This window comes from Natrix helvetica, assembly GCF_964273705.1.
Source record: "Natrix helvetica genome assembly, chromosome: 4".
Classification (NCBI taxonomy): domain Eukaryota; kingdom Metazoa; phylum Chordata; class Lepidosauria; order Squamata; family Natricidae; genus Natrix; species Natrix helvetica.
Window position 1 is genome coordinate 78900770 of NC_138550.1, and position 22230 is coordinate 78922999.

At 39.4% G+C, this 22230-nt stretch overlaps 1 protein-coding gene across 1 annotated transcript in view; it reads right to left on the reverse strand.

Annotated features, from left to right (window-relative positions):
- MAJIN (membrane anchored junction protein) overlaps window positions 1-11806 on the reverse strand; it is a 33994-nt gene extending 22188 nt beyond the window's left edge. Inside the window, exon 1 of the mRNA XM_081952858.1 lies at window positions 11795-11806. The gene's annotated coding sequence lies outside the window, so the exon portion shown is untranslated. The remainder of the gene's footprint in view (window positions 1-11794) is intronic.
- Window positions 11807-22230: the final 10424 nt, after the last annotated feature.

Genomic DNA, 22230 nt, shown 5'->3' on the forward strand with positions numbered 1-22230 from the left:
AAAGTAAAAGTAATAACAAGTATAGGAAAAAAGAATGCATGATGATGCTAAGGAATGCTGTTAAAACATTATCCTAAATTTTAGTTGTAAAGAAAGGACAAGAGTATTTACTATCTGTTGAAACATCAGAAAAAAGGCATATATATATAAATTAAGAGATTTTCTGGAAGGTTCATATTAATAAAATATGAATGACTTGAAAAATATATTGATCAATTTTAAGAATAACTTATTCATTGCTTGGTTTGAATGCCTATATTACAGTTGCCAGCAGATGTTGACTCCTAAACTGGATTTGAAATCTTTTTTTGCTGTTATCAATGAAGTGGGTGTTCGGGAGAGTCCTTCGGGAGAGGGTGCGGCTAAGAAATAAATATTTATTATTATTATTATTATAATTGATCAGAAGTGATCAAAGTGATTAGAGTAAGGTTCTACATTTAGGCAAGAAAAACGAAATGCACAGGTACAGTATAGGTGGTATCTTGCTCAATAGTAGTAACTGTGAGAGGGATCTTGGAGTCCTAGTAGACAACCATTTAAATATGAGCCAGCAATGTGCAGCAGCTGCCACAAAAGCCAACACAGTTCTAGGCTACATAAACAGAGGAATAGAATCAAGATCACATGAAGTGTTAATACCACTTTATAATACCTTAGTAAGGCCACACTTGGAATACTGCATTCAGTTTTGGTCGCCACGATGTAGAAAAGATGTGGAGACTCTAGAAAGAGTGCAGAGAAGAACAACAAAGATGATTAGGGGACTGGAGACTAAAATATATGAAGAACGGTTACAGGAACTGGGTACGTTTAGCTTAAGAGAAAGAAGGACTAGGGGAGACATGATAGCATTGTTCCAATATCTCAGGGGTTGCCACAAAGAAGAGGGAGTCAAACTATTCTCCAAGGCATCTGAGGGAAGAACAAGAAGCAATGGGTGGAAACTAATCAAGGAGAGAAGCAACTTAGAACTGAGGAGAAATTTCCTGACAGTTAGAACAATTAATCAGTGGAACTGCTTTCCTCTAGAAGTTGTGAATGCCCCAACACTGGAAGTCTTTAAGAAGATGTTGGATAGCCATTTGTCTGAAAGGGTATAGGGTTTCCTGCCTAGGCAGGGGGTTCGATTAGAAGACCTCCAAGGTCCCTTCCAACTCTGCTATTGTATTGTAAAACCATGTAGGTTTTCCTTAGTCCCTATTTAAATGTATTGTATTAAATCATTAAAAAAGAATAAGCAAGCTGTAAATAAATATTGATTAAATGTTTAATTTGTTATTTCTTTAGATAATGTCTTTTTACTTGATAATATATATTTACATCAGGGGTGGGTTGCTGCTGGCATTACTGCCAATTTGGTGCGCATGCAATTTTGCGTGCGTAGTTGCCCATAAATAGGTCTGCGCATCCCAAAATATTAAAAAAATGGAAAAAAACATGCCGCACCGACCAAGGAACCAGTTTGGAGCCATGATAGGCCTAGGTCGCTGCCGGTTCCGGTGACCCAGGCTAGCAAACTGCTACTGATTTGTCTGAACCGGTCCGAACTGGTAGGAACCCACCTCTGATTTACATGTTATTTTTAAAAAGTAAAGTATAAAGAGAAAGAAAGACTTGTGGGTTTTAAGTGAATTTCTCCTAGTTGCAACCAGAGGTGATTATTTACTGATATTGACAGCATCATGCAGGGATGTCATCTCCTATACCTGAATCCATGTCAAGCCTAGCATGAGCCGCATTACATTACCATATCTCTATTTCTCTGCTATATGTTTTATGTATCATGCTAGCAATTTTATTGGACAATGAGATGGGGTTATAGAACAAACTGCAGTCTCCTTGTTCTAATAAATAAATGGCCACTGATTCTCAAACATCATCAAAACAACAATAGTTCATTGTGAAATAATAAAATAGAACTTTCCTTTTACCAAAGCTGATTTTTTTTACCGTGAAACAACACAGCAAAACCAAACAGCATATGTTTGTACTGAAAATTATTTTTTAAAGTATCTTATTGGTTTGAATCAGTTGAAAAATGTGGACTCAAAATGAACTGCTACTGTATCTTCCCTTAATTGATACGGGAAGGGGTCATATAGTTATACGCTTCAATTAATTTTCTGTGCAATCACATTTATGATATTTAGTTGTTAGATTAAAATAAGTTTGTTTCCAAATATTTTATTTCTCAATGAGTAAATCACTCACCTCTGAATGTAGTCTTCAATTATTCATCTTTTTGTAGAATTTGATTTGCTCCAAATACAAAGAACAGCTTTATGTACAGTAGGTGAACCAATTGTATTACTTACTTTATTATACCAGGGGTGAAATACTACCGATTCGGGTTAGGTTCGCCTGAACCAGTAGTAAAAAAAATGCTACCAGTTCAGAACTGGTAGTTCCAACGATCAATTGTTTGACAAACAGCTGTGCCATGTGATTTATATTGAACACTCATATCATACTCTTTAACTAAAAAGTGCTTCCTAAGTGCTTACATATGAAAAATTGTGAAACTATTCTTGCTTTTGTGATGCAGTCTTATTTGTACTTATTTAAGGAGAGCAATTATTGACTTAAGTAGTTTAAACATATTTGTCAATAATCATAAATAGAATTGGAGGCCAAAGCAGCAAGTAGCAAACTCATTGAGATTAATATTCAAGCTTCTTCCCAGCTAGAGTTGCTTAATTGGGAGCTGCCCAGAGTTGGTTACAAGATGGGCAGCTATACAAATGTTTTCAATAAATAAAATATAAGCAAGTTATAATAATAATTACATTAGTTATAGCAACAATTGTTGCCATTTAAGTAATTTTAATAAGCATATTATCAATCTTTTTCTTTCCTAAATCTCAGCCACATACACTACATTGTCAAAAGTATTCGCTCACCTGCCTTTACTTGCATATGAACTTAATGTAAGTGACATCCCATTCCTAATCCATAGGGTTCAATATGACGTTGGTCCACCCTTTGCAGCTATAACAACTTCAACTCTTCTGGGAAGGCTGTCCACAAGGTTTAGGAGTGTGTTTATGGGAATTTTTGACCATTCTTCCAGAAGCGCATTTGTGAGGTCACACACTGATGTTGGACGAGTTTACGTGGCCTGCCACTTCGTGGCCAAGTTGCTGTTGTTCCCAAACACTTCCACGTTCTTATAATACAGCTGAGAGTTGACTGTGGAATATTTAGGAACAAGGACATTACACAACTGGATTTGTTGCACAGGTGGCATCCTATCACAGTTCCATGCTGGAATTCACTGAGCTCCTGAGAGCTACCCATTCTTTCACAAATGTGTGTAAAAACAGTCTGCATGCCTAGGTACTTGATTTTATACACCTGTGGCCATGGAAGTGATTGGAACACCTGATTCTGATTATTTGGATGGGTGAGCGAATACTTTTGGCAATATAGTGCATGCCAACTTCATATGGAGTATGGATGAAATTTGACAGGTTGGCAAATGGAAATGGGAAGTTAAGTATTTTTTTCATGTATCTGTCCTTCTCCCCAGAAAACTAATTCCTTCTGTTTCTCTCTTTTGAAAATCTCATTAGAAGAGAAATAGCAGAAGCAGAGAGAGTCATTTTGGTTTAGAATGTGCTGTAAATAGTTGCAACCCTACAACCATTATATTAATGTGAAGGTTGGAGATAACAAAGCAGGAAAAAAGGATCCTGGGACCAGATGTGACCATTTGGTAATCACTAACCACATTTTGAAGCCCTTCAATTGATCTTGGTCAGTCACTGTCTTTCAGCCCGGGAAGGAAGTAATGGGAAACCACTTCTCAAAATCTTACCAATAAAAATGAAAGACTAGTCTTGGAATCGCCAAAAGTCAACAGTGATTCAAAGGCAACAACAACAACCCAGGTATAATCAGGCCAGCTGAGAAATAGAATGCAAGTGCTCTGTTAAAAGACTGAAGACAGAAAGTCAATGTTTGAACCTGGGGACACACAGAGACACAGGAAGAGAATCAGATTTTTAGCTTTTGTAGAAATTGATTTGTGTCATTGTTCAGCTTGTATCTGCAATAAAGTATCTACTCAAGCAGAGTTCTTGTCTCCCCCAAGACCTAGTTTCAGAGGAATAATTAATGCACAGGCTTTGGAGGGTCCTCTTACAACTAGTTTCAGTTATTTGACCTAATTCTATCGACCCGATTAGATTCTGTTTTTGACCTAATTCACATTTCCACTATTACTTCTTCTCATTCCTTTCTCAAAAGCACTCTGCAGCTGACTTCCAGCAGTTTTCACGGCCTCTAAACCTCAATGTGCTAAGAATACTATGAGGCAATCTGTAAGAATGGGAAAAACAACACTCAAGCAATGGAGCATTTCTACATTCACATTGTGTTTATTTCATGTGTGAATTAGTCCAGTGTTTTTTTAAAAAAAACTCAAATGGGGGAGCTGCAAACCTATGACCACACTCCTCCTCCATTACACTTAAAAGCCATGGAAAAAATGAACTTAAGTTTTGAACCCAAGGAGAACATTCTGCAATGGGAAAGTAGCCCATCCATAATGTCTTCAATGTTTCCAGAAATATGTTGGTCCCACCAACAAACAGATGCTATGGAATAGCATAAAACTCGGATTAGTGACTCACAAGACTGTCCCCACTGTGGTATGATTCAGAAAGCTAAGGCTCACAATGAAGAAAGGCTTGCCACAAAAGTAAAAATTAACAAAAAAAGCTTCTTCCAACATGTTAAAAACAAGAAAAAAGTTAAGGAAACAATTGGTCCATTGCTAGGAGAAAGTGGCAAGAAGGTGACAAGCAACAGGGAGAAAGCAGAACTATTTAACTCATGTTTTGCATCTGTCTTTACACAAAGGGATAAAACAGTCCAACCTATCAAAAGCAGCACCACAAAATTAGGAACACAAATTGAAATAGGGAAGAAAATGGTAAGTGAGCACCTGTCTACCCTAGATGAGTTCAAATCACCAGGACCGGATGGATTACACCCCAGAGTTCTGAAGGAACTAGCAGACGAGATCTCAGAACCACTGAATTATATCTTTCAGAGATCCTGGAACACCGGGGAACTACCAGAGGACTGGAAAAGAGCTGATGTGGTTCCCATCTTCAAAAAAGGGAAAAAATTAGATCCAGGAAACTACAGACCTATCAGCCTGACCTCAATACCAAGAAAGATTCTGGAAAAAATAATCAAGCAACGAATTTGCGAACACCTAGAAGCAAACAAAGTAATAGCCAAAAGCCAACATGGATTTGTCAAAAACAGATCGTGCCAGACTAATCTTATTGCATTCTTTGATAAAGTGACAAAATTAGTGGACCAGAGGAATGCCGTTGATATAGTTTACTTGGACTTCAGTAAGGCTTTTGATAAGGTAGACCATAACCTACTACTAGATAAAGTAGAAGAATGTGGGTTAGACAGCATCACCACCAGATGGATTTGTAACTGGCTGACCAACCGTACTCAACGTGTAGTCCTCAATGGAACTGCATCTACATGGAGGGAAGTATGCAGTGGAGTACCCCAAGGCTCTGTTTTAGGCCCAGTACTCTTCAACATCTTCATCAATGATTTGGATGAGGGAATAAATGGGGAACTCATCAAATTTGCAGATGATACCAAGCTGGCAGGAATAGCCAACACTCCAGAAGATAGGCTTAAGATACAGAAGGATCTTGACAAACTTGAACATTGGGCACTATCTAATAAAATGAAATTCAATGGTGAAAAGAGTAAGGTTCTACATTTAGGCAACAAAAACGGAATGCACAGGTACAGTATAGGTGATACCTTACTCAGTAGTAGTAACTGTGAAAGGGATCTTGGAGTCCTAGTGGACAACCATTTAAATATGAGCCAGCAGTGTGCAGCAGCTGCCAAAAAAGCCAACACAGTTCTAGGCTGCATCAACAGAGGGATAGAATCAAGATCACGTGAAGTGTTAATACCACTTTATAATGCCTTGGTAAGGCCACACTTGGAATACTGCATTCAGTTCTGGTCGCCACGATGTAAAAAAGATGTGGAGACTCTAGAAAGAGTGCAGAGAAGAGCAACAAAGATGATTAGGGGACTGGAGACTAAAACATATGAAGAACGGTTGCAGGAACTGGGTATGTTTAGCTTAAGAGAAAGAAGGACTAGGGGAGACATGATAGCATTGTTCCAATATCTCAGAGGTTGCCACAAAGAAGAGGGAGTCAAACTATTCTCCAAAGCACCTGAGGGTAGAACAAGAAGCAATGGGTGGAAACTAATCAAGGAGAGAAGCAACTTAGAACTGAGGAGAAATTTCCTGACAGTGAGAACAATTAATCAGTGGAACAGCTTGCCTCCAGAAGTTGTGAATGCCCCAACACTGGAAGTCTTTAAGAAGATGTTGGATAGCTATTTGTCTGAAACGGTATAGGGTTTCCTGCCTAGGCAGGGGGTTGGACTAGAAGACCTCCAAGGTCCCTTCCAACTCTACTATTGTATTGTATTGTATTGTATTGAAAACACTAAAAACACTGCACCGGTTCACCACCCTCCTTCCAACTGCATAGAAAAATCAGCATATTTCTCTTATGTTGCTTCAGTGAATGTTTTTTTTTAAAAACCTGTGCTGTGCAAGGAACTGTAAAGATGCCTCAATGGTGGTGAAAAGATAGCATAGCCTGCAGCCCTGCTACACAGTTAGTCTTCAATTTACAAGCCCAGAATTTACATTGTAAATGAAGATGGTTCTGAATTGAGGCACTCACGTGAGCTACATGATTTTGGGACTTGTTAGCATTAAAAAAAATTTCACCACAAGTGTAAATGTGGCAGTTGTAAAGGAAATGCAGCAATCATTAAGTGATTGCCATGATCATTAAGATAACACCACTGTTGTTAAGTGAATCCATTTATTTGTATGTATGATTTTGCTAGAAATTAGCCCCAAAGGCTGGAAACTGGCAAATAAAATTAAAAAAAAAACATTCATACAATTTTGGTTACATGACCACATAATGTTACAGTTGGCTCTAAAGGTGAGCCAATTGCCAAGTGCCTATCCTGCCATCAGAATTCCAGAACTGGATTGTAAGTCTCTTTTGAGAGAGGGGCGGTCTAGAAATTGAATAAAGTTAAAGTTAAGTATTTTTTGCTGGGATGGGGGGATCTGTTATAAAATGGTTTCTAAGGGACTAGTTGTTAAGTGCCTGTATAAAGTGAGAAGAATTAATTAGGCAAGAGACAGGATAAGACCAGGGTTACTGCCAGTGGAAACACTCAGTCAATAAGCTCCAGCATTCTTAAATCACAATCTTCTTTGCTGTACTGTAGTTTGTCTTACCAACTGTCTGAGTGAGAATTCAAATTAGCTCTCTTAGCAAGAGGCTTCCAAATCAAAGGGCCCCTGAACCAAATGGGCAAAGACATATAAGATATACATAGAATGCAGGGGTGGGTTCCGGCAGGCACTACTGCTGGTTTGTGTGAGTGCTTCACGCGCACACGCTTGATGCACGCTGCACACGCATGCACAGTGCAATTAAAATCAAGATGGCGGTGCCAATGGTGCCACCTGGGAAACCAGTTGGGGAGCATGGCAGATCAGGGTTGTTGCCGGTTCCAGTGACCCAGGCCGCCAAACCACTACTGGTTCGGCCGAACCGATAGGAATCCACCACTGATGGAATGGCTCCAGTGGCTCAAAGACTGAACTTCAAAAATAGGCAGGACCAAGGAAACATTCTGGGACAGAGGTACAGGAGTTTTAAGTGAAATTCATAGAAATTCTGCACAGACATCATCATCATGTAGATCAGAAGTCTTCAAACTTGGTAACTTTAAGATTTCTGGACTTCAACTTGTGGAGTTGAAGTCTTAAAGTTGCCAAGTTTGTGGACCCCTGATATAGATGATTGTAGATTGTAAATTCACCACTAAAGGTTGCAATTTGGACCCCCTTAAAAAGTCTGCTATTGCAGACTTTGACACCCACCCCACCCCCGCCTTAGAAGATCCCTTATTATTCTTTCCTCTAATCTATCCTCTCTCTTCACTGGGACAGAAAAGTTATTTTTGGCATGCAAATCTTTACAAAGCAAAATGGTGAGAAAACTTGTTCTTGAATCAGACTATGGCGTAACATATCCTACATTTAACTGTGCCCTGAAAAAACTACATCTTTTTGGACTTCAGTAGTGTAAGAAGTAAAAACCAAATCAGCTTTTCTTTTGTTGCATCACATATTCATATTCAATTCATAAAATTGTCAATTTGTTTCAAGCAAGAATAATTTCATCCACCCCACCCCCTCCCCAAATTGAGCAGTACAGTGAAATGTTGAAGAGATAATATTGCTCTTAAGCTTGTTGCTATCTGTTATTCTGCAGAAAGTATGCTAAGGGAAGAACTAGAGATATAAATAATTTGTTCAGAGAGTGTTGAAAGAAGTGGCATGATAACAACATTATTGTTTGCAGTACATACTCAACCTACTATTATTTCTAGTCATACATTTACAGTTTTTTGTGATTTATCTAACAGCTGCAACACTGGTTTGGACAGAAATAGCAACTGATCAAAAGAAAATAACATAATCACCACAACTAATGCCCCTCTTGCATTACTTTCAGCTTACACAAAAATGCTATATGTCATCAACCAACAACTACAACACTTACTGCCCACATTCAGCAGATCATGCCCACAAATCAGAAGCCTAAGATTCCAGCCTTAATCTTTACGTATTTGTTTTGAAAATGCCTTTGTGTCTTCCCATCAAGGGTATTTTTGTTAATGCGATTATTCATAATCAGTTTTCCATTGTAATAACACATACAGTAGTTTTAGAATTATGACTTCACTAGATTAAGAAGAATTAAGAGTTTCATTGACTGTTATCAAATGTTATATAAACAAGAATATTTTATTTGGTTTGTATGCACTTTTCTGCTCTGGCAATCACTCAAGATGACTAGCAACACTTTAAAAAAAAATATACCAATTACAATTTGCAACAAATTTAATACTAAATTCATCTAGCAGTGAAAAATCTGGTGAAAGAGATCAGTCTAAATTGTGAGATAGTGAGTGCATGAGAATGTTTATAAGATGGTTTATCTAAGAGAGGCAATGATTCTAAATGAGGTATTGTATAGATATCACCTATGTTAAAGGCAAAGAGAAGGCAAAGACATAATCAGGAAATCCACTTATGTGGGATGTGGAGAAGAACTTATTACATCAGTTACCCTCAAGCACTTAATCTCTCTCTCAAGTTTTCGGCAGATGAAGAGGAATTTCCCAAGGATGTGGCAGGCAGTTCAAGATTCTGGTTATCCACTGGAATAAGGAAGAGATTAGGGTGCCTGAATGGATTGCAGTAGAATAATCTCTCTTGTTTTGTAGCTCAACTGCAGCTCTTTGGTTTGTTAAAAATCTCAGAGAAATGAAGCAGATGGGGAGATATCTAGAAGTCATTGAAAATAAATCCATCTGGAGTATGACTACCCACTGGTAAAAGCTCATGTTCAGATCTATACAGAGGTGATTCACACATCAAAAAAGTGTGATTTTTGCCATCCTGATTGTGTCTGCAAAATGCTATCCAGCCCTCTTTAAATTCTGTCTTGAGAAAAAATATTCTCCAAGACTAACTGCTCAGATTCAAGAAGAACTGGGCTCTACAGCTGCTAATAGGGATGCCTGGGATTTCATATTGTGAATGATCTAGAGTCATTTTGAATCTGTGAATACTGGAAGAGAAGATTTGTAGTGTCATCTCCATCATTCTCTATTTGCATCTTTGTTTCTCATGGTTGGTAAATTCCTATGAGGTGAAAGAAGGTTGTATTTGGATAGTAGTCAACACTTCTTTGAATGAGAGGGGATTTCTGTCATCTCACAAGGAGGCTATAGCATGTCTCTGCCAAAAAGACTCTCAACTATTTGGGGTAATTTTAGATGTCTGCAGCTTTCTTAGAAAGATTTAAAAAGAATGGCAAAGAGTCCTAGAGGGAGCTGATTATATGGACAATTAGTAGTCAGGTTTTGGACCAAGGTACAAAAACAATATTGGTCACACTTGTGAATGACCTATAGAATAGCCATGATTGGGAAGTGTAACTGGCTGGGTCCTCTTTGATCTTCCAGAAGTTTTCTAAACGATTGATAATGATATCCCACTGGCTTGTTTCCAAGGAACTGGAGTTGGGAGAGGGGAATATTTTATAGTGATTATCCTACTTTCTAAAGTGATAAATCCAATTGCTGGAGAGAAGAGCTTTGCCAGAGAATTAAAACTATCTCTTTTTATATGCATTTATATGAATGAACTGGATCATTTGTATTCAGTTTGCTCTACTTTCCTCCTATATTTTAAATATTTTTGTTGTCCTTGTTTTTAAAGCGCACTTGTAAAGTTTGTACAATTAACTTTCTGTTACCTAAGAAAACAATAGAAGGTATGTGGAAATATTATGGGTATGCTCAATCAGTACCCCAATGGGTACCGTTACTTTAATTCTACCTATACTATTCTGCATATTTGCAAAACCAGTTTTTCATACCTTATTGCTGAAAGAACAAAATTGCACCAAATAAATAATTGCTTGGAACCAAGTAACTTTTGCTTCCAAGTAAACATGCTCAAGTTTACATTGGAAAGTATATTTTCCAATATGAACTTAAGCATGTTTACTTGTAAGAGAGGGAGAGAGAAAGAGAAAATCTTTCTTTCTTTCTTCTTTCTTTCTTCCTTTCTTTCTTTCTTCTTTCTTTCTTTCTTTCAATCCATCTATCTATCTATACATCTATATATCTCAAATATATGGAGAGAGAGAGAGAGAGAGAGAGAGAGAGAGAGAGAGAGAGAGTGAGTGTGTGTATCTGAAAGGCAACAAGTATTTTTCTCCAATTTAGGTGAAAAGCAACAGTGAAGGTAGAAGTTATGAAAGAATTAATGCTGAACTTATCTCCAGTTTCCTGATTTTTCTTCAGCAATTATTTTCTCCAGAATTATATGACAATGGGAGCAAATATTAGATTTTAAAAAAAACAGGAAAAGCAGTTGGCAATAAAGTTGAAGGGTGAATTTCAGGTATATTTTAAAGCTGAAGAAGAAAAGGAGAAATGACTGATTTGAAAACACTTAAATTTCTTCTCATTAAATTTCTCTTCACATACGTACATGTTTCTTTTCTTGAGTTAGTCTTACGTGAAGCTTCAAGGAAAGGAATAAAAAAATTGGACAGAAAATACTAGCCCATGAGTTCACTCTTTTAGAGACATTACAAGTGTCTGAATCTGACATGAATGCATAAAATAACTGACCGGTATAACTAGTGTACAGTTGTGTTCAAACTCTGAATATTGAATTTATTCTATTAACCCTGGTTAAATGGGTAATGTGAACACAGTACACCCTCAGCTTCCAATCTTAAATAGCAAATAAGAAAGGAATGTGTCCATTTCAGTTTGCTTCTGCATGTGAAGTAAGAAGACGCCATCTTGCCTTTCAAAATACTTCTTTGAGCTAATTTAACCCTGTCTCCAAACTGAGAGAATTACTTGGAATTTGCATACGCACACTTTAAAAACAAAAATCCTATTCTAATCCTTATGTTTTCATCCATTTTTAATACCGACTGGAGGGAAAATAAAAAGAGCAAAAATTATGTTTATAGGTGTATGTGTGTATGAGTGTTTAGGATGAGGGGGAAGTAAAGGCAAATTTTTTGTGAACTATGATGGCTGAAAACAAAAGATAGGAAGGAAAGTACTCCCCACACCTTAACCCACTTACCTTTTCCTTCTGCTGCCATCTTGGCTTTACATAAAGGCAAGTACTCTCCTCAATTTGCAAATAAGTTCTCCAATCAGAAACTCAGGCCTCTAAATTCAGACTTCCATACTTAACACTTTCACTGCACAGCACCCCCTGCAGGAACTCAGTAAAAACACTCAAAATTTCCTTTTCTTAAAACTCCTGGCAGATGTTTTCAAAAACACTAACAAAAGCAGCAATATCCATCTTAATTTGATCCCAGTCATTCCATTTGAGAAAAAGTTGCCCAGGCATATCTGCTATCTGTTCTTAACAGAGGAAGCCTTTTGCTTAACCCATCTTCTAGGGTGCATGGAATTTTGATTTTTTGCATTTAACAGTCTGATGATTTCTAGATCCTTTGGATGAAATTACTATTGGCCTTAGTTAATAAATCCAGTGGGACAGAATTATAGGAGCTGTAATCTGGAGAGCACCAAGTTGCTTATCCCCAGGAGTGTCCAGAGCAAAGTAGGTCCAAGTTCCATATATTCCTGCATCTTAATCTAATTGGGGACAGGGACTATGTAGTGACATCATTGCATAAACTCAGATATTGCAAATCACATCTCATTCCTTCCTTGCTGGCAAAAAAACAGATTGGCCAGCTTGTTTTCTGATGGTAATTACTAATTACCGGCCATGAGCAGACTGACAGTTTTTGTCCTGATTTTGCCAGGAAGTAATCATTAAAGTTTTGTATTCCTTTTCTTTTCATTTCTTTTGCTGTTCCCTGCTTAATCGGAAAAAAAGGTATCTGCAAATTATGTTAATTAACTTCACTACTTGTGGTGCAGATACTCCTACCTTCTCTAACCATAACATTTCTACCTACTAAGAAAATGTAGAAAAACAATTTCCATAAAAAGTTAAGTTGTTCTACAATATGCCTCCCCTTAAGCAGTGATATAAATTTTAATGCAAAACTTAAGTTTTACAAAAAACAAAACTGTTTTAGAAATTACAGAATGTGATCCTCAGTATGATAGTATGACTGCTCCTCCTTTGGTATTTATCGGTACCAAAATATAGGTAGTCCCCAGTTTACGACTATAATTGAGCTCAACATTTCTGTTGCTAAATGAAACATTTGTTAAGTGAATTTTGCCCCATTTTACGACCTTTCTTACCACAGTTGTTAAGTGAATCCCCGCAGTTATTAAGTTAGTAACATGGTTGTTAAGTGAATCTGGCTTCCTCATTGATTTTGCTTGTAAAAAGGTTGCAAAAATTGATCACATGACCTAGGGCAGTGTTTCTCAACCTTGGCCAACACTGACCTAGGGATACTGCAACTGTCATAAATATGAATCAGTTGCCAAGTGTCCAAATGTTGATCACATGACCATGGGGATGCCACAATGGTCATAAGTGTGAAAAATGGTCATGTCACTTTTTTCAGTGCTGTTGTAACTTTGAACAGTCACTAAACAAACTGTTGTGAGTGACAGACTACTTGTAGGCATAATTTTTTCCAAGCCTCTGCTCTGATAGTAAGATTATCAGTTTCAGAGATTACGATTTTCAGTCCTTTTTTGTCCGGAAAAGGTACAAAATAAATCCATTAAGCCAATGAATAATATAATGCATCCATTTTGCTTTTGTCAGAAAAATAATTTTCTGTTCCCAGTCAAATTACTACAACATGTACATGTTTCTGCTGTTATCAGCGGCACCACCACCCCAAATTAACTGCTGCTTTTAAAAAATATCACTTTTTCTAGGATTAAGTGAACTTTTCTAGAAGAACTGGCTGCAGGAATTGCTCAGTAATTTGTACACATGCTTTCCTTTTGTCTCAACAGCCATCCTGTTTGTGAACTTTGATAAGTAACTAAAGCAAGTCTTTTTTCCTGAAGCAAGTTTACATACATGTTTTTATTCCTATCACATCTACTTTGACCTTTACTTTAGTTGTTAAACCCTGGCCAGTGTCAGGATTATTGTTTATGAAAAAGAGCATTGTTATTCTAGCTCATTTAGTTTTTCCCTTGTCTTTTCAATATAACTTGATAACCTCTATATTTCATTGTAATAAGTCAATATTAAATATCTTTATTTTTTATTAAAAAGTTGTAACTACCCTATATAGCTTTGGCGGACTCTTCTGTTGCTCAAATAGCAGCCAAACTATTGCTATAAGAAATGAATAGTTTTCTAGGAATAAACAAGTTTTTAATTCTGAATTTCTTATCTTAGTTCATCAACTGGGCAAATAACTTCTGTCCTATCTGGCATTAAACCTGTTTAGAATAGTTTTGATTTATGTTCCATCTTCTCATAATCAATTTTATCTTAGCGTCAGTCTTTCTTTTTGTGGTCTTTATTGTTGTGTCCACTGTTTCGCAGACACCACGTACAAAACGCCACTGATTGGCTGTTCCGCAGCAGCAAAAGCAGGAGATTGCGGCTCGCTGATTGGTTGCCACCTGACAGCCGCTGCTTTATAAAGAGCTGTCAGATGAGATTCTGTTCTCTCGTTGCCGTTTGCCTTTACTGTTGCTTGTGAGTTACTGGTTATCTGTTATCCCGATAAAGGGATCGTTTGAGCAATACTGTCTCACCTAAGTCCTTGCCCATTTAGTTACCCTTCAGAATACTGGCGACGAAGGTGGGATCAAGGCTGAGGTAAAGAACAGTGAAGTCACTAAGTAGAGCTATGGTACGTTCGAGAGGAACGCTGCCCTAGTCACTGAACCATAACTCATTGTGAGGCAATTTTTTTCCCTGGTGATTGTTGTCCTTTTAAGGATGGCGGCACTAGTGACTTTTTCAGCTTTCAGCCCGGCAACAGAGACATGGGACGCTTATTTAGAGCGTTTTAATTGTTTTCTAGAAGCTCATGAGCTAACAGAGCTGTCCAGTAACTGCAAGAAAGCTTGGTTCTTGAGCTCGTGTGGACAGGAAATATTTGGAACAGCTAGGGCTCTAGTCACCCCTCAGTATGTTCAGTGGGAGATGCTGATATCAAAATTGAAGAACCACTACTCTCCGATCCCGTCTAAAATTGCCAGATGATACGCATTTAGACAGAGAGTGCAGAAAGAAGGCGAAACCATCAATGACTACATGGCTGCTTTAAGAGCAGCTGCTCTGCATTGCGAGTTTGGCAATTTAGAGGATTCTTTACTAGAACAATTAGTTTGTGGCATAAATGATCTTCGACTTTAGCGCCGATGGATCGCCCGCCCTGAGCTGAAGTTGCAAACAGCTTTAGACAAGGCTAGGGCATCGGAGATGGCTGAAAAATCCCAAGCCGAGATCCAAAAGTACCTGCCTTCTTCCGCTAGTGCTATCTGACTAGTTGCGGTGCACCACGACAATGAAGGGGACAGCGACGATTCGACCGAGGCTGACACTGAGGTGAGCCACGTAAAGGCAGCTGCAGATAGAATTAGAAAGAAGGCTGACAGAAAAACGCCTCAGCCTCAATGTGATGGTTGTGGGGGAAGCCACGTGAGAGTTTACTGTAATTTTAGATCAACTATTTGCCACCATTGCGGCAAAAGAAGGTACCTGGCCAAGGTGTGCAGGTCGCATTCTCCAATGAAGGAGCAATATGCTGAGATACCCGGAGGCAAAAGAGCATCTCCTCGCTCTGTCAAATCATGCGAAGATTGTTTTGCAATCTCAAAAGACAACCCACAGCCTGAAGTTTCCATCAGCCAAGCAAGAGGGAGAGCTGACAAGATTTACCTCACGGTGCTCTTGGAGGGAGCACCCTGTAAAATGGAGATAGACACTGGCTTTGCACGCTCCATCATTTTCTGGAACACTCTCAAGCAGCTAAGCCCAACCGTTTCAAAGAAACAATTATATTCTGCTCCATTAAATTGTGAGACTACCAAGGCAATCCCATTCCATTGTAGAAACAGGGAAGTTCCAGGTGGCCACCACCCCCCCCCCCCCCCAGTTCCAGGGCAATCTGCCTCTCATCGTAGTGCAAGGCAGCCTGCCCACATTGCTTGGTTTGGACTGGTTCACCTTCCTGGGGCTTGCAGTTTCCGGCATCAACCCTACAATCGCTGATGACTTCAGGCGCCAGCAAGAAGAATTTGCTGACATCTTCACTGACTCCCTGGGTAAATATACGGGGAAGCCTATATCATTCAATTTAGACCCTCAGGTAGCGCCTATTAGACTTAAGCCATGCAGGATACCTCTAGCGCTCCATCCTAAGGTAGATGCTGAGTTAGATAAGCTTATTGCTCAGGGAATTTTAGAGCCAGTGGACCATACAAGTTGGGAGACGCCGATAATGGTGCCAGTCAAGCCTGACGGCTCTACCAGCGTGTGCGGGGACTTTAAATGCACCTTGAATGGAGCTTTGCAGGCGCACCCCTATCCTGTTTCTGTGCTCCAACAGCTGCTTCACACCTTAGGACAGGGGGCTCTTTTTGCCAAATTAGATTTGGCACACGCGTATCAACAGCTCCCTGTGGCCGATGCCACAGCTGATGTGCAAACGATTGTAACACATTGTGGGGCTTTCAGGTGTAGATGTTTACAATTTGGAATTTGTGTAGCCCCAGGGATATTCCAGACCTTGATGGAGCGCCTGCTCCAAGGCATCCCTGGGGTTATACCTTATTTTGATGATGTGCTCATTGCAGCTAAAAATCAGTCTGACCTCATCAATAAATTATGTTTAGTTCTAACTCAATTTCGGAAGATCGGCCTCAATTTGAAGCCTTCCAAATGCAAAATGGGGGTTAAACAAATAGAATTTTGGGGCTATTTAATAGATACAGATGGCCTGCATCCAATTCCCTCTAAAATGGAAGCGATAAAGGAAGCCCCTTCACCACAAAACAAAGTTGAGCTGCAAGCATTTTTGGGTCTATTAAATTTCTATGCTGCCTTTTTACCCCATAAAGCTTCTGTGGCTGAGCCACTTCATAGGCTCCTGGAAAATAAGGCAGCCTGGAAATGGGGGACCCAAGAAGCTCAGACTTTCAAGGTTGTAAAAGAGCTGTTAACATCTAATGCGCTCTTAGTACAGTATAGCAACTGGTTACCGCTGACCCTGGCCTGTGACACTTCCCCTTTTGCGGTTGGTGCTATTCTAAGCCATGTAATGCCCAATGACACTGAGGCCCCATTGGCTTATTACTCTCGTCCTCTATCTGCTGAAGAACGAAACTACAGTCAGATAGATAAAGAGGCTCTTGCTGCTATAGCAGGCGTGAAAAGGTTTCAGGACCTCTATGGCCAGGTCTTTGAGTTGATTACTGACCACAAACCTCTGTTGGGCATTTTCACAGGGGACAAACAAACCCCTTAAATCCTATCATCTAGAATGTCGCGCTGGGCCGAATTTTCAGTGGCTGACAATTCCCAACTAATTTACCGCCCCAGGAAGAACAGGACATGCTGACGCGCTTAGTCGCTGTCCGCTGCCTAAGCAAGTCGAAGACCCCTATCCTACAGCCACAGTCATGCTGATACAGGACCAACAGGTCTCCCATCTCAGCTGTAGACATAGCATGTCATTCTACTCAGGACAAGATCTTGTCCCAGGTGCTGGATTGGGTAAGGCGAAGGTGGCCACTAGATTCCGTACCTCCGGAATTCCGGCCTTACCACAATAGGCAATGAGCATCCGTGCATGTCTCCTGTGGGGAAACTGGGTGGTGGTTCCCCAGGAGTTGCGAGGGCCCATTCTGGCCAGCCTGCATGACGGTCATCCTGGGGTGGTCAGAATGAAGATTCTCAGTAGAAGCTATGTGTGGTGGCCAGGGCTAGACAAAGATGTCACAAACTGGGTTGCTGCCTGCCAGCAATGTCAAAACTCACGACCAGCTCCCCCAGCTGCCCCTATTAGAGAACTGGAAACTCCAAAGGTCCCTTGGTCGCAAATCCATCTGGATTTTGCTGGCCTGTACTATGGCCAAGCTTTCCTGGTTGTGGTTGATGCCTATTCTAAGTGGGTGGAGGTCACTCTTGTGGCATCAACCACTTCAAAGACGGTTATAAGAGCATTGCAGAAACTTTTCGCAACTCACGGTTACCCCGACGTGTTGGTCTCAGCTAATGGGCCACAATTAACATCTGCCTGATTCCAGATGTTTTGGGCCGAACATGGCATCCGCCATGCTCAGGTAGCCCCGTTCCAGTCTACAGGCAACGGTCTGGCAGAACGGCCATCAGGTCACTAAAGGAGGCTCTTAGAAGTCAGGCCCAGGGAAGTGGAGAGGCTGGATAGACAGGTATCTCCTAGCCCAACATTCGAGCCCCTGCCCACTGACCAACCGGAGTCCTGTGGAGTTGTTGATGGGTCGCCACCTCCGAACTGACCTTGATAGACTGCACCCAAGTTACTTCTAAGCCGGTGGACTTTGACAACAGATTCAGGGAATTTAAATCGGGGGATCTGGTATATGCCCGGAACTATGGGGGTGACCCTAAATGGCTACCAGGTCACATCATTGAAATAACGGGACCCTGTTCTTACAGGGTCAGGCTAGAGGATGGGCGGGTCTGGCACCAACACATCAATCAGCTACGGAGGCACCAATTCACCCGGTCAGTTCACCGATCGCCGACCAGTCACTAGGACCCAACGAAACTCAGGCGCTACTGCCTGAATATCTGCCATCGCACAACGAGCCATCTATCTTTCCGGGGACCGCGGCACAAGACTTACCTTTCAATGAAGACCTCAGCTCAGGCCACCATCATCCGCCGACAGTTCCATGCAGTCGCTGGGAATTCCTTCGGCAGCCACACAGACTCCTCCTCTTGTTGAAGCCACTCCCGAACTAAGACGATCTGGATGATTGCACAGGTGCCCGGTGTACTTGCAAGAGTACGCATGAGCCATCCGAGAGGGGAGGAGTGTTGTGTCCAGGGTTTTGCAGATGTGGTCACATACAAGACACCACTGATTGGGTGTTCCGCAGCAGCAAAAGCGGGAAATTGCGGCTTGCTGATTGGTTGCCGCCTGACAGCCGCTGCTTTATAAAGAGCTGTCAGATGGGGTTCTGTTCTCTCGTTGCCGTTTGCCTTTACTGTTGCTTGTGAGTTACTGGTTATCTGTTATCCCGATAAAGGGATCGTTTGAGCAATACTGTCTCACCTCAGTGCCTGCCTACTTAGTTACCCTTCAGAATACTTATTAGCAATATTGTTACTAATAACAATAAATAAAAAATTAAATATGCTTTGAATTCTCTGTATTGATGTATAACATAGTTTTATACCAAAGCCAAGGTTAACTGTTAGTCTGTGCTCCTTATAAATTCAGCTGCTGTTTACTAAACTTTCTGTAAGTTTTCCAATGTTTGTCTGTCAAAAGTCCTGGGCTTGTAATGCTGCATGAGAAAAACATCAATAAAACCTATAAAAGCAGTTTCTGTAGCAAATCCCACACTCTTAACTTTAACTCCCTGTGTTTGGAGCAATGTTCTTGGCTTCGGTTTCCTGGGACACAATTCTTCTGTATTAGAAAATGAAAAATCATATGTTCTCCATCAACAGAGAACAGTCAAAAACTTTGCAATGTAGGAGCATTTTCCTAGCATTTCATTGTGCTGTGTGCCCAGGTAACTAGTTATCTCTAAGGGATGGGTTTATTTTCAATGTTTTATGGGCAATGATAATGATTTTGAGATTTCTTTCACATATGTTGGTTACAAATTATAACTTAATCTATTGGAGAATCATAATGTTTCAAGATGCTTACTATGGACTCTAGAGCACATCAATATAGCAAAGAATCCAGTGGGCATAATCTAATTCATGACAGGTATATAATTGACTAACAATAATTCAGATTATAAAATAGTAGAATGTCATCAAATAATGCTTTGCAGCATTTATACAGAAACCAAAAACAATGGGATACATTGAAGCTACAACATCTCATTCTGTTATCTAAGACAGAAAACATATAGTTCACTAGGAACCTAAAAGTACAGTTATCCACAAATGAGTTTCTCATAAATTTTTAGGCACTGAAAAATATGGAAGTTTTGAACACAGCACCATTCTTGGAACTTCCACGATCTTCCCCAAAACTGCTCCTCTGAATATTTGCAGATCTTAACTCGCTTACCTGATGTGAATTGTAATTTATAGAAGCCCACGCTAAACAAACAAGAAACCTCTATTATGCATCACACATGATATTTAGGTAAGGTTTTTTTTCCTGTTAGTGTAAAGTATGAATGAAACAATATATTTGTATATAAATACAGGTGCACATCAAAGGACTAGGAGTGCTATAACTCCCTGCCATGTATGTAATAATTGGCTTGGTCGTTCTGTAATGTGTGGCATCACTTTTTAACTTCATGGGAAAGAAAGAGATCATCACTAATATTTCACCTAGTGAGAATGAAAAAGGGGCTTACTGTTTTTAATACATCTAATCTGCTTAATACACTAACTTGGCAGTGGTGTATAATGGTCAAGGAAAAAACCTCTAATTTTGGCACATTACTTCAGCCTGGAGTACATATCTGTGAATCCAATCAGCATTCTTAAATCAGATCTTGGCAAGTGTTTCACATATCCAAGGAAACTAGTCCTGCCATGGGCGGGGAAGTATTAGCCTCAAGGGATTAGAAAATTTTTCTGACTTTAATTGTTGTCATGGACATCAGATTTAACTCACTTTTATTTAGATAAGATTGGTAGGATAAGGGGAACAGAGATGGGACAGATGGAGGAGAAATGTTAACCCTAACAAGTCATTAGCTTCCCATGCTAAAGAGCCAATAAGGTGTAATGATTAAGATATTGGACAGGCACAAGAGAGCCGGGTTCTATCCACTGGCAGAGGAGAAGCTTTCTAAGTAACTTTTAGTCAATCACTTTCCTTCAGCTCAATCTACTTGAGACAATTGTTGTTGGGAAATATTGGAAAAAGCACTGTTATATGCATTGTCTTGAGCTCCCAAATGAAAGGCAGGATATAAATCTAACAATTTTTTAAAAGGCATGGAAGCCTAACAAGGATTCTAGAAATGAAAAAAATCACCTTGCTTGCTTCATTGATATCAACTTCATATCCATGGGAACATTTAAATCCTGTAGCATAAAAATTATAGGAAGAACACCAGTGCACATCCCCCCCCCTCCAAAGATTCTCCTTCCACACTTATTTCCTCTCCAAAACTACTGGAGAAGAGTCAAAATTACTTATAATCTGGGAAGTTGCATTACAGCAGGGTTGCTTTGCAAAAATTACATTTTAGTTTCCTTTTTGTTCTACTTTTGTATAGTACCATTAAATTTCCAAGCAAAAGTCCTCATTTTAAATTCCAGGAGAAAAGCAGGGGATAACCCTACCAAATCCAGGCTGCAATCATCCAGAGTGAAAGTTTTCTGAATCATTTTGCTATTATTTAATGACTTTTTGGAGTTTTGCATCTCATTCTTATAGCCCAAGACAAATGCTGATTACTCAAACGGTGATTAAGTGTTGCCCGAATAGTGTGCCCAGTTATGCAATCTTCAGATTCTCTGGTTAGGCAATGGTTTTGGTTTTTTTTTAATTAAGGGTACTTAATTATCAATTATGCTCCAATAATATGATCATAGCAAAGTGAAACTGAGATCCTTGGGAAAATACTCTTCTGAGCTTATTGAATGTTTTAGGATATCACTATTTGCATTCATTTACATAGCAGTGGCCTTTTCTGTAGTGACAGCATATAACAAGCTATAAAACAGAACATTTTAATTGTTGTGTTGCATCTTAGAATCAGAGCTATCCAGTAACAGTTATTGAGATCCATGGTTGTGAGAACAGGGAAGGAAGAGAAGCTCTATAATGAAATGCTATAACAGTATCAGGAATGCCGGAGGAGGCTTTATCCCTTACTGGCAGTAGGATCATCATACATATTTCTAGCATTACAGGTTTTGTTAATTTTTTCCTGAAATTTTCAAGCCATTTTGAATACAAAAAATATGAAAAAAGGATTCACTGCAATTGTCCTTTAAAAGAGAAAAGACTATTAAATAGACTATGTCTATTTAAACTGCAAAAAACATTTTAACAGGGATGGAGAGGCCAAGGCTAAATGAGCTGTAGTGTCCAACCCCATATATCTCTTTTAATTGTAAGTCTTACTGCAAAAAGCTTTGAAGATATAAATTTGAACACCTGCAGAATTATTTTGCTAATAAACACAATCAAACTCATTACTCTCTTCTTGCAAACACAGATGCAAAAGAGAACAGGTCTGTTCCCGTTTAGCATAACAGGCTGTGTCTGTTGAACCAAACACAGCATATAATCAAATCTCTCCTACACAGCTGTGGTGGTCTGTATCTTCCTTAAAGAAGGCAGATTGCCAGAGTCTGCTATCTAGTAAGTTAAAAGTAAAGAACCATTAGAAGGAAAAGTTATATATTTCTATTTTAGGTTGTAGCTAATTTTTAAATTTGTACCTGAGTATATATAC